The sequence below is a fragment of the Lactuca serriola genome, chromosome 2 (assembly GCF_051521515.1).
Source record: "Lactuca serriola cultivar US96UC23 chromosome 2, Lser_US96UC23_V15, whole genome shotgun sequence".
Classification (NCBI taxonomy): domain Eukaryota; kingdom Viridiplantae; phylum Streptophyta; class Magnoliopsida; order Asterales; family Asteraceae; genus Lactuca; species Lactuca serriola.
Window position 1 is genome coordinate 125527677 of NC_136409.1, and position 17797 is coordinate 125545473.

Genomic DNA, 17797 nt, shown 5'->3' on the forward strand with positions numbered 1-17797 from the left:
AAATAAATTGTAAAACTCCCACTAAAACAAAATATCATCAATATTTATCACACTCATGTGTGTAGTATGCTCATGAAAGACCTTGGGAGGTAATCCTTTCGTGAGCGGATCCGCTATCATGGAGTTTGTCCCGATGTGCTCTATTGCGATTTTTCCATTTTGCACTCTTTCTTTAACAATAAGAAACTTAATGTCAATATGCCTTGACTTTGTGGAACTTCTGTTGTTGTTGGAATACAACACTGATGACTTATTGTCACAATACAACTTTAGTGGTCTTTCAACACCAATAATACGCAGCCCTGTGACTAAGTTCCGCAGCCATATTACATGATCTGATGCCTCGAAACATGCTACAAATTTTGCCGCCATGGTGGAAGAAGTTACTAAAGTTTGTTTAGCACTCTTCCATGAAATAGCTCCTCCTGCTAATAAGTAAATGTAGCCTGATGTGGATCGATAACTGTCTTGGCATCCAGCAAAATCAGAATCAGAATGCCCAATGATCTCCAAAACATCTGATTTCCTATATGTGAGCATGTAGTCTTTTGTTCTCTGTAGATATCTCAAAACCCGTTTCGCTGCTTTCCAATGGTCCATACCTGGGTTGCTTAGATATCTTCCTAACATCCCTACAATGAAAGATATGTCGCGACGTGTACACACTTGAGCATACATAAGACTCCCAACAACCGATGCATAAGGAATCTTCTGCATCTCTTTAACTTCAAGGTAATTTTTAGGGCATTGATCGAGACTGAATTTGTCTCCTTTTGAAATAGGGGTGTCTCCTGGTTTGCAGTTTTGCATGCCAAATCTTTCAAGGATCTTTTCAATATAGCTCTTTTGTGATAATCCTAGAATTCCACGAGATTTGTCTCATTGAATTTGGATTCCTAATACAAATGAGGCTTCCCCAAGATCTTTCATCTCAAAATGCTTCGAAAGAAATTTCTTGGTCTCATATAAGACCCCTAAATCATTGGTGGAAAGTAATATATCATCAACATACAAGACCAGAAAAATGTATTTACTCCCACTGAACTTGTGATATACACAATCATCTACTATATTTGCCTCAAAACCAAATGAGACAATGATCTGATGATATTTGTGGTACCACTGGCGGGAGGCTTGCTTGAGTCCATAGATAGATTTATTTAGCTTGCAAACCATTTCCTTTGATTCTTCCGATACGGAGTTTTCTGGTTGCTCCATATATATAGTTTCATCAATGTCACCATTGAGAAATGTTGTCTTAAAATCCATCTGATGTAACTCAAGATTGTAATGTGCAACTAGTGCCATGATCAACCTAAAAGAGTCTTTTGTTGAAACTGGAGAAAATGTCTCTTTAAAATCAATTCCTTCCTTTTGAGTATAGCCCTTAGCTACAAGACGTGCCTTATGTCTTTCCACATTACCTTTTGAATCCCTTTTGGTCTTAAAAATCCATGTGCAACCAATAGGCTTCGTACCTTCAGGTAATGGAACAAGATCCCAAACTTTATTGTCTTGCATGGACTTATACTCCTCGTTCATGGCATCAATCCACTTTTGAGAATTTGAACTTTGCATGGCTTGAGAGAAGTTGATTGGATCATTTTTAATCATTCCATCTGGTTCTTCATTTTCTTGGAGATATACATGGAAATCCGAAGGGATTGCACTTCTCCTTTCTCTAGTGGATCTCCTAAGTTGAGGTTGTTGAGGTTGTTCATTATGAACAGGAGAGTGAATGACATTGTCTTGTTGAGGTTCCTGAATTACTTCTTCTCTGATAGGCACATTAATTTGTGTATCGTTAAAAGTAACAGTAAGAATCGAGATTGATTCCTCCTCAAAGACAATGTCTCTAACCTTATTTCTCCCTCTAAACTCAACATCCTCAAAAAACGTTACAGTTCCTGTTTCAAAAATTGATTTTGTTGCAGGATCATAAAACTTATAACTCCTGGATCGTTCAGAATAGCCAATAAAGTAGCTGCTAACGGTTTTGGAGTCCAATTTCTTTTCATTCGGCCTATAAGGCCTTGCCTCAGCTGGACATCCCCAAATACGAAGATGAGTTAAACAAGGCTTTTTCCCTATCCAAAGCTCATAAGGTGTTTTAACACCTGCTTTAGTTGGTACTCTATTAAGAATGTAAGCTGCAGTCTTAAGTGCTTCACCCAGAGTGACTCTAGTAAAGTAGAATGACTTATCATACTCCTTACCATATCCATAAGAGTTTTGTTGCGTCTTTCAGATACACCATTCATGCTAGGTGAACCTGGCATTGTGTATTGAGGGACGATTCCATATTCCTCTAGGAATTTAGAAAAAGGTCTTGGACGTTGTTCACCCGATCCGTCATATCTACCATAGTACTCACCACCACGGTCAGATCTAACACATTTAATCTTTTTATTAAGTTGGTTCTCAACTTCAAGTTTAAATGATTTAAACACTTCCAGTGACTGAGATTTTTCATGAATAAGATATAGATACCCATAACATGAGTAATCGTCTATGAATGATATAAAATATTGTTGACCATTCCAAGAAGCCGAAGGGAATGGTCCACAAATATCTGTATGTATCAATTCTAAGACATCTGAAGACCTAGTGGCATCTAATCTTTTGGTTTTTGTCTGTTTTCCCTTGATGCATTCAACACAAATTATCAAATCTATGAAGTTGAGGTTACTTAACACTTCATCTGACACAAGCTTATCAATTCTCATTTTTGAGATATGGCCTAAGCGTTTGTGCCATAGTGTTGTTGAACTTTCATTATTTAATTTTCGCTTAGTACCACGTGAATCCACGTGCAAGGTTTCATTATATGAAGTAACAATATCAAGCATATATAACTTATCACAATACGTTAGAGAACCAGTACCGATAACATTTGAATTTAAAGACAAACTAAATTCACCATTTCCAAAAGAACAATAATAACCAGATTTATCCAATTTAGAAACAGAAACCAAATTGCGTCTAAAAGACGGTACAATGCAAGTGTCTTGAAAATCCAAATAAAAACCAGTATCTAGTAATAAACGAAATGTGCCAATTGCTTTGACTTCAACCTGCTTGCCATCACCCACATAGATATATCTTTCAACATCATTTGGTTTCCGGTAGTTCAGGCAACCCTGCATAGAAACACTTATGTGAGTAGTAGCACCAGAATCTATCCACCAAGTATTTCTAGGTACAGAAACTAAATTAACCTTAGAACAGACCAAAGCATGGATTAGACCTTTCTTAACTCGCCAAGCGTGGTATTTTGGACAATCCGGCTTCAAGTGACCAGGTTCTTGACAAAAGAAGCATTTAGGAGGTCCCGATTCCTTTTTCTTTTGATCATTGCCTAAATGTTGTTTCTTTTGCACTGGTCCCTTAGTAGCAGCTTCATTTCTCTTTCTTTTGCCCTTACCTTTAGATATACTAGCAAAATGAGCACTCTCTGTTGTTTCCTGCTTCATCCTTTCTTCTTCTTGCACACAGAAGGAAATGAGCTCATTAAGAGTCCATTTGTCCCTTTGGCAGTTGTAACTGACCTTGAACTGGTTAAATTGTGCAGGAAGAGAAAGCAACACCAAATGAACTAGAAAGTCATCAGAAATTTCTAGTTTCAAAGCCTTAAGTTTTGAAGCAAGATGAGACATCTCCATGATGTGCTCCCTTATGTTTCCTTTGCCTTTATACTTCATTGAAATCATCTTTTGCAAAAAAGTACTTGTTTCAGCCTTATCATTTTTTGCAAAACGTTGTTCAATTTCAGCAAGAAAATCTTTAGCATTAATAGACTACTCATTTGCACCTCTAAAGGCTTCTGGAACGCCGCGCTTAATGATCATTAGACTCATGCGATTTGAGCGATCCCATTTTTCAGCATCCCTTTTATTCTCCACTGAACTTGTGGCAGTAAGGATGGGTTGCTCAATTCGAAGTGCAAGGTCAAGATCCATGAAGCCGAGAACTAACATAAAGTTCTCTTTCCATTCCTTGAAGTTAGTCCCATTGAGAACTGGAATGTGATTCAAGTTGGAAGATATTATGCCACAATTAGCATTTGCTGTATTTCAGAACAAAATATTAATCAGTTTTTATGCTCATTAAACCATAATTATAATCAATAAAATTCAAATTATGACATCACAAGGCAGCAACACAACATTAATATCAAGTCTTTGAACAACAATATTAACTTTTAAGAGATATCTTGTTTAAGTAGTAAAAATATTGACAATAAAACATGTTAATCAATAAGCCCCTCTTTGGATTGACTAATTAATCACATGAAAACCCAAAAAAAATTATCATATATTTACCACTATATAAATTTATGTTTATCCGACCAAATATTAACCTACCTTTGGGTCGATTAATATCCGCATTGACAAACACATAAACCATAAAAATTTAATAATAATATTTGACAATAAATCATCCCGTTTAACAAGTCCCTCTCTGGATTGACTTATTAACGAAATGTAACCAAAAATAATTGTCGCATATTCATTATCATATGCGTGTTTATTCGGCAAAATATCAACCTACCTTTGGGTCGATTGGTATCCGCAATAATAAACACATAAACCGTAATGTCATAACTTAATTTATTGATAAACCAAAATAATTTTATATATTATTAACAAATCGAAATTCAAATTAACAGTGCGTCACTTTGGAGATATTATCTACCACAGTTGATCATGATTTAGGAAGCATAATTGAAAATATATCATCATAAATAAACCAGGAAAATATCATTGTTGTTGGGACAAATAATATTAATTAGTTTTGTCCAAAGCATATGACATCGTGAATAAATAAATAAACAAATAATTTTGATGGTGATTAACAACAGAGAACTAATTAATCTATTTTGACCATTAATCAAACATGGTAAAACTTTAAAGATATTACATATGTATAATTTAAGTAGTTACATAAAGAACATTCGTTTTACACATAAGGCATTATTTTAAAGCATAAATTACATAAAGAACATTCGTTTTACACATAAGGCATTATTTTAAAGCATAAATTTCACAAAATACAAACAAAGTTGTATTATAAATTTATCTTTGTTCGACTATAATATATTATAAATGTACCAATTATGTCATGAATGGTAACTGCATCCATTGAAAGATCTCTTTCAATAGTAAACATACAGGAATGTCAGAATAAAAAAGAGAAAAAAGCAAATAGTAGATCAGTTTGGCAACTCAAACAAGGAAGGCACTGCTACGGATAATAATAAAATATTTGAAGTTTTAGTTTCTTATCGAGCAACATATCTCACACCCATTCTTCATACATTGTTAATCAATAAAAAACAAGCGTACGAAAAACAGACGAAAGGAAGAAGAAACAAGTTTTGAAGATCTCAAACCAAAAAAAAAATCCTAATATCAGATTCGAGAAGGCTCTGATACCAATTGAAAGTATTTTAATAACTTAGTCTATATATTTATGCGGAAGTTTTCAAGGTCGGACCTTCATACTCGAATCTAGATAAAAGAAAATAGTAGAAGGAGATAGTGTACCTGCTTCCATTGAAGCTTTTGGATCTGAAGAACAAGCTTGGTTTTCCAGTTGATCTCAAGACAACTTTAAGAACCCTTTGCACTCAAGAAAAACGAATTTGTGAATTAATTTCGTCCTCTCTGATTTGCTTATCATCACATATATTTATAGATGGAGATAAACCCTAATGTGAGAGATGGAAGGGATCTTGAGGATCTTGAGTCAAACCGGGAACTCAAGCCACAAATGGTAAGTGAATATCGGTCCATCAACAGTCTTATACACTTGCCATAATATTTTGGATTTAAATGATAACAATATATATGTTCATTTATAGAATGGTCCCATGATTTTCTAACAATATCTTAATTACATGATATCATGATGATGCCTAGCTATTGCAGAAAAAATTTCAGCAATATTATGTTTTCTCTTTTTTGAAAATGTCTTATAAACTAGGGAGATAAGTCATGTGGTGCCACTTGAGTTGAATTTTACATGATGGTGTTACCATGTGAGGCTAAGCTTGAACTCGGTTTGATAGTTGAATGAGGTTTTCTATGTAATTAAGCTTGTGCTCGACTTTAGAAAGATTCGAGCTTGAATAACTTGAAATTTTTTATCTGAAATATGCTCCATAAACTAAGATCGACATGAATATATATATATATATATATATATAGAGAGAGAGAGAGAGAGAGAGAGAGATATGTTCATGTAACACCCATAAAATTCACGCCAATTTAAACATTTTAATCCATTCAAAAGAAACCATTAAGTTATTACAACTTGTTTTCAAAATAGTTTAAACATCAGAGTATCCCCACAACCAAATCACAAAAACATGAAATATGAGGAGCGGTACGATCACACTTTTGTCTTGCCACGATCACCTGATGTACCTAAAACAATAAACTGAAACTATAAGCTCGAAAGCTTAGTGAGTTCCCCCAAAATACTCGTACACATATAACCATACACATACAACAATGAACAACATACTATGGGTCCAATCAACCGTCAGGTTGGAATACCCCAGGCCCTCAACCATCGGGTTGGAATGCCAACATACTACGAGTCCAATCATTATCGGGATGGAATACTCTCGGCCCACAACCATCGGGTTGGAATGCCCATACACCTATACATACAATAACTACTATGGTTCCAATCATCCCTCGGGATGGAATACCCCAGGCCCTCAACCATCAGGTTGGAATGCCCACCTACTATGAGTCCAATCATCCTACCGGGATGGAATACTCCTTGCCCTCAACCATCAGGTTGGAATGCCCACCTACTATGGGTCCAATCATCCTACCGGGATGGAATACTCTCGGCCCACAACCATCGGGTTGGAATGACCATACACCTATACATACAATAACTACTATGGTTCCAATCATCCCTCGGGATGGAATACCCCGGGCCCTCAACCATCAGGTTGGAATGCCCACCTACTATGAGTCTAATCATCCTACCGGGATGGAATACTCCTTGCCCTCAACCATCGGATTGGAATGCCCACATACTAGCAAATATGTGCACCTATCAAATAATCATATAACAGTCTACAAGACAGCATACTAGGGCCTTATCATTCTACCGGGATGGAATACCCTCTACTACTGCTCAACACGTGCACATATAACAGGTAATCTCCTACCAGCATACGGACAGTCAGACCAACTACAGTTCACTAAGCATAGCCACATCCAATCTACCAGAAATACCAATCTGACAGAGCATACCGTCATATAGCCATCCTATCTACCCAGATGCCAACTAACATATCACGACAGTAACTATTTCAAATAACAAATCAAAGGGCCGACCTTGGTCACCTTGCAACTGCCGAACCAAACCACAAAAACACAATCCCGAAGCATTGCCCCAAACTCCAACACCTATAGCCATCAATGATCCATTGACATAAATATCCAAATTACCATAATACCCTTGAAGGTCAAACTGGTCAAAGTCAAAGTCCTAGCCAAAGTCAACCTTCCTGATTGACCCTACTCGCCGAGTCAACCCACTAACTCGCCGAGTTCCTAAACTCAGAAAACTCTCATATCACGACTCGACTCGCCGAGTCACCCCATGACTTGTCGAGTTCAACAATCTCAGAGTCCTATCATGTCCAACTCACTGAGTCACCACTTAACTCACTTGTAAAACCCCGTTTATTTATTAAATAAATAAATAAATTAATGAATGAATAGAAGCCCTAAAATAAAGAACTATATATCGAATGATGGTCTCGTAGAGCTAATTGTAACACTTTAAGACATTGGGGGTTAAAAGTGTTAAATCCGGACTTAATTTGTAAGTATTATGGAAGGCGGGGACTAAAGGGCAGTTATTAGGACTTCATTGAAGAGATTTTGGAGGCCTAGGGGCGGTTTGGTAAATCAAGTATCAAATTTGAAGGGAATTTCCGAAGCTGGGGTATAAAAGGTAAAATTTGGGCTTAGTTTGGAAAAGATATGGTAAGGAGGGGTTGGTTGTGACAAATCTGTAGAAAGGTTATATGGGCTGCGGGTATTTAACCCATCGTCATGGACCGGCCTCCTAAAACCCTAAACCTAATATCATATGCAGCCGCCACTCAAGTTCATCAGCCGCCACCATCGGTTTCTCTCTTGTGTTCCGACCAGATGAAGCTCCAATGACGCCACTTGTTGCCTCGACATCGAGATGCCGTCACACCTTGCTGCCAGACTCCATGCACGAAAGAAGAAACCACCGAGAGCGACTTCCGGGTGTCGTGATGGCGTTCTCGGATGCTCCTCCTCTTTCTTCTCCTGCTTCGCCTTCAGCCAACGTTGCCGATGTCGCTAGGGTTGTCAAACACCACCACCTGTTGTGCATCCGTCGTGGGGAAACTAGAAGGCTGACGACTTTATGGAGCTGTGGTGGTTCGGGGTTGGAGTGCTACCTCCCTTCTCCATGTATTGCTGCAAACGCGCCGTTCCGAGATGATGAAGCCGCTCCTATCGCCACTGATGCCTATCCAAGCGCTGTTATTGTCGGCTGTTGCGCCACTACCGCCGCCGCTTACCTTAGGTGGGTGGCTGGGTTCGTTTTGCTAGTAGAAGACGAGTGTGTATGTGTGTATATTACAGTGAAGTGATGTTTGGGTGTTTCTTGGTCGGTTTTTTTTTAAAAAGGAATCACCGCCACCACCGTGAGGTGGTGGCTGCATCCATTTACCACCACCGGCCACCATAAGGTGGTTGTGTTTGTGTGATTAGTTTGTTTAGTGTTTTTATTTTGGGTTTAGAGTTTGTAAAATGTAATCATAAATTGGAATAATGAAAAAGGAACCCTAACCACCACCGTAGGGTGGTGGCTGCCGCCACCGGCCGCCGTGTCGGGTGGCGGTGTGCTTGCCTTGTGAGATTGATTCGTTTGGGGTGCTAGAAACCCTAGTGGGCTCAAAGGAGCTCTAATGGGCCCAATGAAGCATAATGTTCTCTAATGGACCCAATAAAACCCTAATGGGCTTAATAATATTTTAGCGGGCTTGATAGGCCCAATAAAGCCCTATTTGACATAAAAGGCCAACAAATTGATAAATGGGCTAATATTTGGATTGGAAAACCCTAATGCCAATAAAACCCTGACTTTAAGAATTATTCGGGTCATACACAAGAGTTATTTAATAACTTGAGATATTAAATAATAAACTTTGGCAAAGATTAATTTAAGCGATAATGGACTTAATGGATTAAGTCCTTAATGGGTTAAGTAGGAAACTTAACCCTAATCATCATTTTATGTGAAACCCTAATTTCACTTGGGTTATTTGTTGGGCCTTTCTATTGGGCCTTGATGATTTGGGTTATTAAATGGACTATCCAAGATCAAGCAAATGGTCTAGAGTAATTTAATAGGCCTAGGATAAGGCCCATGTAAGGGGCTTGGGCCCAATTTGGAAAATTGGGCCATAGATGAGCCAAGGTTTGGGCCTTAATGAGTATATGATGTTGGGCCTTAGAATGAGACCATGTATAGGCCTAGGCCCAATTTAGAAAATTGGGCCATATGTTGGGCTTTAATTCCTAATTGACTTTGGGCCTACGGATTGGGCCTTGGGCTTGAATAAGCCAAGCAAGGGGTAATGTAGTAATTACCCAAAGAATATACTTATGGTTATGTATTGGGACCCAATTATTAATTAGGTGTTATTTTGGTGTTGACAGTTCGGGAATCTGTTAGCCAGCAGCTGGGTCGAGTCTGCGGGACTTCAGCAAGTGTGGGATTGTGTTTTCAGGACTTCAGCAGTGTGAGGTGAGTTACCTTCCAGTAGAGGTGGGTCTACGGCCATAATGCCGACCCACCAGTAGGAGTTGTATGTTAGATGATTGTCTTTGTGATATCATCTAGGTTTACTACTACCTGATATGTTATATGCTGGCATGATATGTTATATGTGATAGTAGTAGAGTTCGGTTATTAGGACCGAAGGGTAGGTCAGACACCCCAGATATGTCTGACAGTATGTGATGATATGTTTATTGATGGGTTTTGGCCATATGAACATCCCTATGTGCACATGCAAACCCTAATGCTTGGATCTAGGTTTCTCTAATTAACATGCTTTGAATCCAAGACTTCTAATGACTAATTAGGTATAAGAACAATACAAAATCAGATCTAGAAGTTTACCTTTGAATCTCTTGTTTGATCTTGTTGTCTTGGAGCTCTAGAGTCATAATTGTCACTCCTCTAATGGCTTACAAACACCAACTAGCAAGGAGGATGATTTGAGAGAGAGGAGAGGGATTAGAAATCGGACAGGGTTTCTTTGCTTTAGCAGAGGTGCCGATTTCCCTTGCCCTAGGGATCTATTTATACTTGTAAGGCTCCTAGGGTTTCACCTTAAACCCTAGTTGGATAATCTTTCCTTAAAGCAATCCAAATCCTTTCCAAAGATAAGCCTTGGACAAATTTGAGGCTATCCCAAGCCCTAGAATCGTCCAACCCTTATCCCTTAAGGATTTACAGCCCAAAGTCCAAACTATCAAACAATTGACAGTTTATACCCTCTTATTTAATTAATCTCTTTAAGTCACCAAATTAATACTAATTAATCTATGACTTATATTAATCAAATAACAATATTATTATTCCTTATATTATTCTCATAATATATTAATAATATCTATTCTCTCATAATAAATCATCCTGTCAAGTTGCTTTGGTGAAGGCAACCCAAAAGGACCATGCACAATCGGGTCAAATACTTGCCTAATATAGTTGTAGCCTTAGACACTATTCCAACAGTCTCCTACTTGGATAAGTCTAGTAACTATATGCACAAGTACAATTCGATTTGCAATCGTAGCTCTCAAAGACGCTGTTAAACTCTAATCTAATCAATCTTGTCCTTTAGATAAGGGATCGTACAGTCCTCTGTTAGATATCATGCTGACAATTCTATGGAATAATTAGTCAAGCATTTAGGTTTCTCGATCTCTGATTTATTCGACATAGAACTTAATTGAACACATCAATTCAGTTCTGACCGGGCCCGGCACATAAGTCAAATCAAATCATCGAGCGGCCGAGATATCGCTTTTACCTTCTTAGGATAAAAGTTACAGATAACCTTCGACTTATATGCATTTACTTATTCATTAATCAACTATACACAACAATGCGTTTTATAACACCGAGTTACTGATGCGTTTTCGCATTATCAATGTACAACCAATTAACAAATAACAAACCATATATCTAGGTTTTAAGACTATATGATATTATCGTCTTGCGATCACCCTTTTATATATCATATTCCATAAGGTGATTCCAGCAAGCGCGGGTTTGTTCCAATGCTCAAAACTAGTTCATAAGCACTCATGAACGTCGCATCAATCGTTTGCTATGTCTAATACCATTTAGTCAATCTACGCACCAATTCACGACAATCTTCATTCATATCTACTTCCAACATATGAACGATTGTGGACAATTTGAATAACTCGATTATTCGTAATAATTTTAATTATTCTGGAAGTCAAAACATGCAAAATGAAACAATAGTTAAACAATTAACATAAGACAGTAACATTACTCATAAATAAAACTCCTTTATTTAATCATCAAATGTTAATTACATTTATCTATTACACGTTTCTAATACTATCTAATCTATGCTAATATCATCCTTCAGCCCAATGCTCCTAGCATGTTGCAAGTGCTTAACCCTACTCAGTCCCTTCGTAAGCGGATCTGTTGGGTTATCTTCTGATGATATCCTCTTCACTACAAGTTGTCCTTCTTCTACACGATGTCTAATAAAGTGGTATTTTATGTCGATGTGTCGTGATCTACCATGATCTCTCGGTTTCTTGGTCAAGGCAACCGCTCCTTCATTATCAAAGAAAATCTCCATGGGCTCCTTTATGGCGGGTACAACTCCAAGATCACCGATGAAGTTCTTCAACCATATTGTCTCCTTCGATGCTTCGCTCGCTGCAATGTACTCTGATTCGCACGTTGAATCAGCTACGGTTTCCTGCTTGGAACTTTTCCAAGTCACTGCTCCTCCATTCAGGGTAAAGACCCAACCCGACTGCGAACGGTAGTTGTCGTTGTCGGTCTGAAAGCTGGCGTCACTATACCATCGCACCTTCAAGTCATCACTCCCTCCAAGGAATAAGAACCATTCCTTCGTCCTCCGAAGGTACTTAAGGATATTCTTAACCGTAATCCAATGGGCTCTGCCAGGGTTCCCTTGATATCTACTAACCATGCTCAAAGCAAAGGCTACATTAGGGCGAGTATAAGTCATAGCGTACATGATTGAGCCAACTGCGGAAGCGTATGGTACTCAGCTCATTTCAGCTATTTCAGTTTCGGTACTCGGACTTTGAGTCTTACTCAACTTGGCATTACTTTGTATCGGTAATTCTCCCTTCTTCGAGTTTTCCATACTAAAACGTTTTAGTACTTTCTCTAAGTAAGTGTTCTGACTAAGTCCTATTAGTCTCTTACTTCTTTCTCTTACTATCCTTATTCCCAAAATATAGGAAGCCTCTCCGAGGTCCTTCATAGCGAAGCACTTCCCGAGCCAGGACTTAACTTCTTGCAGAGTCGGGATGTCGTTTCCTATGAGTAATATGTCATCGACATATAGAACGAGAAAGCTAACTATACTCCCACTGGCTTTGACATATACACATGATTCATCTTCGCTTCGTACAAATCCAAACTCTTTGACCTTCTCATCGAAGCAAAGATTCCATCTGCGAGATGCTTGCTTAAGTCCATAAATGGACTTCTCAAGCTTACACACTCTATTCGGATGCTTCGAATCCACAAACCCCTCTGGCTGAGCCATGTAAACATCCTCAGCCAACTTTCCGTTAAGGAAAGCGGTCTTGACATCCATTTGCCAAATCTCATAATCATGAAATGCGGCAATCGCTAGCATCACTCTAATAGATTTTATCTTCGCAACTGGTGAGAAGGTCTCGTCATAGTCAACTCCGAGAGTTTGAGTAAAGCCCTTCGCGACCAATCGCGCTTTATATGTGTGTACGTTTCCATCCACGTCGGTCTTCTTCTTGAAGATCCATTTGCACCCAACGGTCTTATGTCCGGGCACATTATCAACCAAATTCCAAACTTGGTTATCATACATGGATTGGATCTCGCTATCCATTGCCTCTTTCCATTTTGCAGACTCCGGGCCTGCCATGGCTTCCTTATAGCTATTAGGTTCATCAAGGTTTATTAGTGTACCATCACTAATATATGTTTCCCCTTCGGTAGTAATATGAAAACCATAAAACTGGGGTTGATCTCTAACTCTCTCGGAACGTCTAAGAGGTAAGGACTCGTCAATTGGTTCAACCGGAGTTTCCTCCTCGGGTTGAGTGCCAGCGGTAGAGGTTCCTTCATCTATTGATTCTTGAATCTCTTCAAGCTCAATTTGCCTCCCACTGTCTCCTTGGCCTGTGAGTTCTCGCTCTCGGAAAACTCCTCTCCTCGCAACGAAGACAACATTGTCCTTCGGTCTATAGAAGAGATATCCAAAGGATTTCTACGGGTAGCTGATGAAAATACATCGCTCACTACGAGGTTCAAGCTTGTCGTGAGTATCTCGTCTTACGAAAGCCTCGCAACCCAAAACCTTGATATGTGCTAACGAGGGAGCTTTCCTGGTCCACATCTCGTGAGGTGTTTTGGCAACCTTCTTAGTAGGGACTCTGTTAAGGATATGGGCGGCAGTCTCTAAGGCATACCCCCAAAAAGAGATTGATAGTGAAGCATGACTCATCATAGAGCGAACCATGTCCAACAAGGTTCGATTATGCCTTTCTGCCACACCATTCAATTGTGGTGTCCTAGGTGGCGTCAATTGTGAAACTATTCCACACTCCTTGAGATAATCGTGGAATTCAAGACTTAGGTACTCTCCTCCTCGATCGGATCGAAGCATCTTGATTTTCCTGCCCAATTGATTCTCCACTTCATTCTTGAACTCTTTGAATTTTTTCAAAAGTTTCTGACTTTTGCTTGATTAAATTGATATACCCATATCTACTATAGTCATCGGTAAAAGTCACGTAGAAGCGGTTCCCATCCTTCGTGGTTGATCTAAACGGTCCACATACACCGGTATGTATTAGGTCCAATAGACCCTCGCCCCTTTCACACATACTTGTGAAGGGTGACTTGGTCATCTTTCCAAGTAAACAAGATTCGCATGTGTCATCTTCCTTAAGGTCGAATGACTCCAACACTCCATCCTTTTGGAGTTGGGCTATGCGTTTCTTGTTGACATGTCCAAGACGACAATGCCACAAGGATGCTCTATCCATATTATTGGAAGAATCTATGTTCAAAACATCATTTCCTAAGTTATCAACAATCATAACAGTTTCATAAATTCCATTACACGGTATTGCTTCAAAATAAAAGACACCATTTAGAAAAGCCAAAATAGAACCATTCTCATTATTAAAAGAAAATCTAAAACCTTCTCTAAACAAACCATGAAATGAAATGATGTTTCTAGCCATTTCTGGCGAATAGCAACAATTGTTCAAATCTAAACTTAAACCATTCCTAAGCACTAAAGAATACACTCCAATCTTGGTCACAGGCGACGATCTTCTGTTCCCCATGATTAGATTTATTCTTCCAGCCTCCACATCCCTATTTCTTCTTAGTCCCTGCACATTAGAACAAATGTGGTAACCACAACCGGTATCAAGAACCCAAGAAATAGCATGAGATGAATTGTTAGATTTGATTGTGTATATACCTGCGAAAGACGGCTTGATCTTTCCTTCCTTGATGGCTTGCAGGTACTCTGGGCAGCTTCTCTTCCAATGTCCTATCTTGTGGCAGTGGTGGCACTCTGCCTCCTTTGGGTTAGGGCAGGGTTTAGCAGGATCAACTTTGGTCCCACTAGAAGAGGCACCATCTCGGGCTTTAACCTTGCGATAGTTCTTAGACGAAGTCTTCCTCTTCTTTCCCTTTCCTTGTCCAATAGCCAAGACAGGAGTAACGGGTGGATTGGGAGTTGGTGCAACAGACTTGTCCTTGAAGTTGCTCTCAGCGACCCTCAAGAGACCTTGTAGTTTGCTTAGGGTGACCTCCTCTTTGTTCATGTGGTAGGTCATCCTAAATTGATTGTAGCTTGGAGGCAAAGAGTGAAGCACCATGTCGATCGCCAAGTCTTCCCCAAAGTCAACATTCAACTTGCGAAGACGGTTGACATACCTTTGCATCTTTTGCAGGTGCACGGTAAGAGACTCTCCATGACCCATCTTAGCGGAAATCATGTTAGTGGAAATCTCATAACGCTCTTGTCTCGCGTTTTGGTGGTATCTCTCCAGTAAGTCTTGATGCATCTCGTACGGGTACATGTCCTCATAGGAATTTTGGAATTCGGAGTTCATAGTGGCTACCATGATGTAATGTACCTTCGTTGCATCTCGCTCGTGAGTTTCAAAAGCGGTCATTTCAGCCGGAGTAGCGGTTTCAGGGTTGATTTTCTCGAGCTTCTCATCGAGGACATACTCCTTATCCTCATAGTGAGCAATAGTGCGAATGTATCTTATCCATTCACTAAAGTTCGTTCCATCAAAGGTGACCTTTTGACAAAGGCTCATCAATGTGAATGAACTAGCAGCAGTGTTGTTCGCGTTCGACATCTACAAATAGAAAGGACAAAGATAGATTAGAATATGAATCCCTAATTATCACCCAATAAGAAAAATTAGGGCTAGGATCAAACAACAATATTTACATATTAGAAAAGGGATGTCGTAATCTAACATGCAAACAATTTAAAGGTAAGTGAATGACGATTCACTAATTCTCCACCATGAAAACCTAACTATAAGTTCTAAATGAATTTGAGAATTCCTAGGTTTAGATGAGATTCATTGAAACTTTTCAATGGCATGTTTAAATCTCGATATGCCCCTCTTGTTTGTGACTGGGATACCGAGGATCACAAAGCGAGTGTGAATTACCATGCAAATTCACATGGTGCCTTCATTGTAACGATCACCTATTCGATGTGCCGGTAAACCACACACACTCCATCGAACTATGATAAACAATGAATCACCCTTTGCCACCTTTGCTTAGAACCAATTAGTGTGTCGGTAAACCACACACGCTCCACTAACTTCTTAGCAAGGGTGCAAAGTGTAATTTCATGGGATTGCATCAATTCACTTTTCCTAAAGTAACTAAGATTGGGAAATTTTTAAAAACATGTAGTTACTTTGTATTTCATATTATACTTTTAATGAGAGGATGAGGTTTCCCTATCCTACCCGTTCGGCTAACGACCCTCCACCGATCAAGCAAGCGGTGGGTGTGAGTGTACACCCATTAAGCGCCATTTTATAGGCCGCAACCTTATACCCACCTTATAGATCAGCTTCGTGAATGAGGCCTACTAACGGTAAGACTAGCATTTTAGTTATACATACATACACACACACACACACACACACACATATATATATATATATATATATATATATATATATTAATCTTGTAATATTATATTAGTATAGGGTTGTATTTTAAACTTATAAAATTCTAGGGATGAAAATTTAAATTGTCTAAATTAAACTTTTAATCACAAAACATAAATTTCAAAACTTGAGGACAAGTTTTAAACATTTAAAACATGGAGGATCAAATAACAAATAATCTTAATTAACAATTAATTCCATAATTATCCATATTTAATTTATTTAAGATTTCTTGCATAATAATTTACCAATTTAATCAAAATAATTAATTAATTATCACATAAGGAAATTAAATATTTTATTAATTGATAAATCTCTTTAATTAGACCAAGATTATAGTCATATATATCAAAAAAATCGGATTAGGGTTGATCTAATATGATAAAGGCAAGTTTGCATAAGATAAATATCAAAAAATCCCGAATCTGGCCCTTCCTGACGCTTGGACTCGTCGAATGCACCATGGGACTCGCCGAGTCCATGACTCAGAAACATAAAATTCGAATTTTGCAAGCAAGATTCAAACAAACAAGCAACAATTTAATAGAAACCAATCTAGGCTCTAATACCACTGATGGGTTTTGGCCATATGAACATCCCTATGTGCACATGCAAACCCTAATGCTTGGATCTAGGTTTCTCTAATTAAAATGCTTTGAATCCAAGACTTCTAATGACTAATTAGGTATAAGAACAATACAAAATCAGATCTAGAAGTTTACCTTTGAATATCTTGTTTGATCTTGTTGTCTTGGAGCTCTAGAGTCATAATTGTCACTCATCTAATGGCTTACAAACACCAACTAGCAAGGAGGATGATTTGAGAGAGAGGAGAGGGATTAGAAATCGGCCAGGGTTTCTTTGCTTTAGCAGAGGTGCCGATTTCCCTTGCCCTAGGGATCTATTTATACTTGTAAGGCTCCTAGGGTTTCACCCTTAAACCCTGGTTGGATAATCTTTCCTTAAAGCAATCCAAATCCTTTCCAAAGATAAGCCTTGGAAGAATTTGAGGCTATCCCAAGCCCTAGAATCATCCAACCCTTATCCCTTAAGGATTTACAGCCCAAAGTCCAAACTATCAAACAATTGACATTTATACCCTCTTATTTAATTAATCTCTTTAAGTCACCAAATTAATACTAATTAATCTATGACTTATATTAATCAAATAATATTATTATTATTCCTTATATTATTCTCATAATATATTAACAATATCTATTCTCTCATAATAAATCATCCTGTCAAGTTGC

At 38.4% G+C, this 17797-nt stretch overlaps 1 pseudogene; it reads right to left on the reverse strand.

Annotated features, from left to right (window-relative positions):
* Positions 1 to 21: 21 nt before the first annotated feature.
* LOC145089557 (secreted RxLR effector protein 161 pseudogene) lies at positions 22 to 810 on the reverse strand (annotated as a pseudogene).
* Between the last annotated feature and the right edge of the window lie 16987 nt (positions 811 to 17797).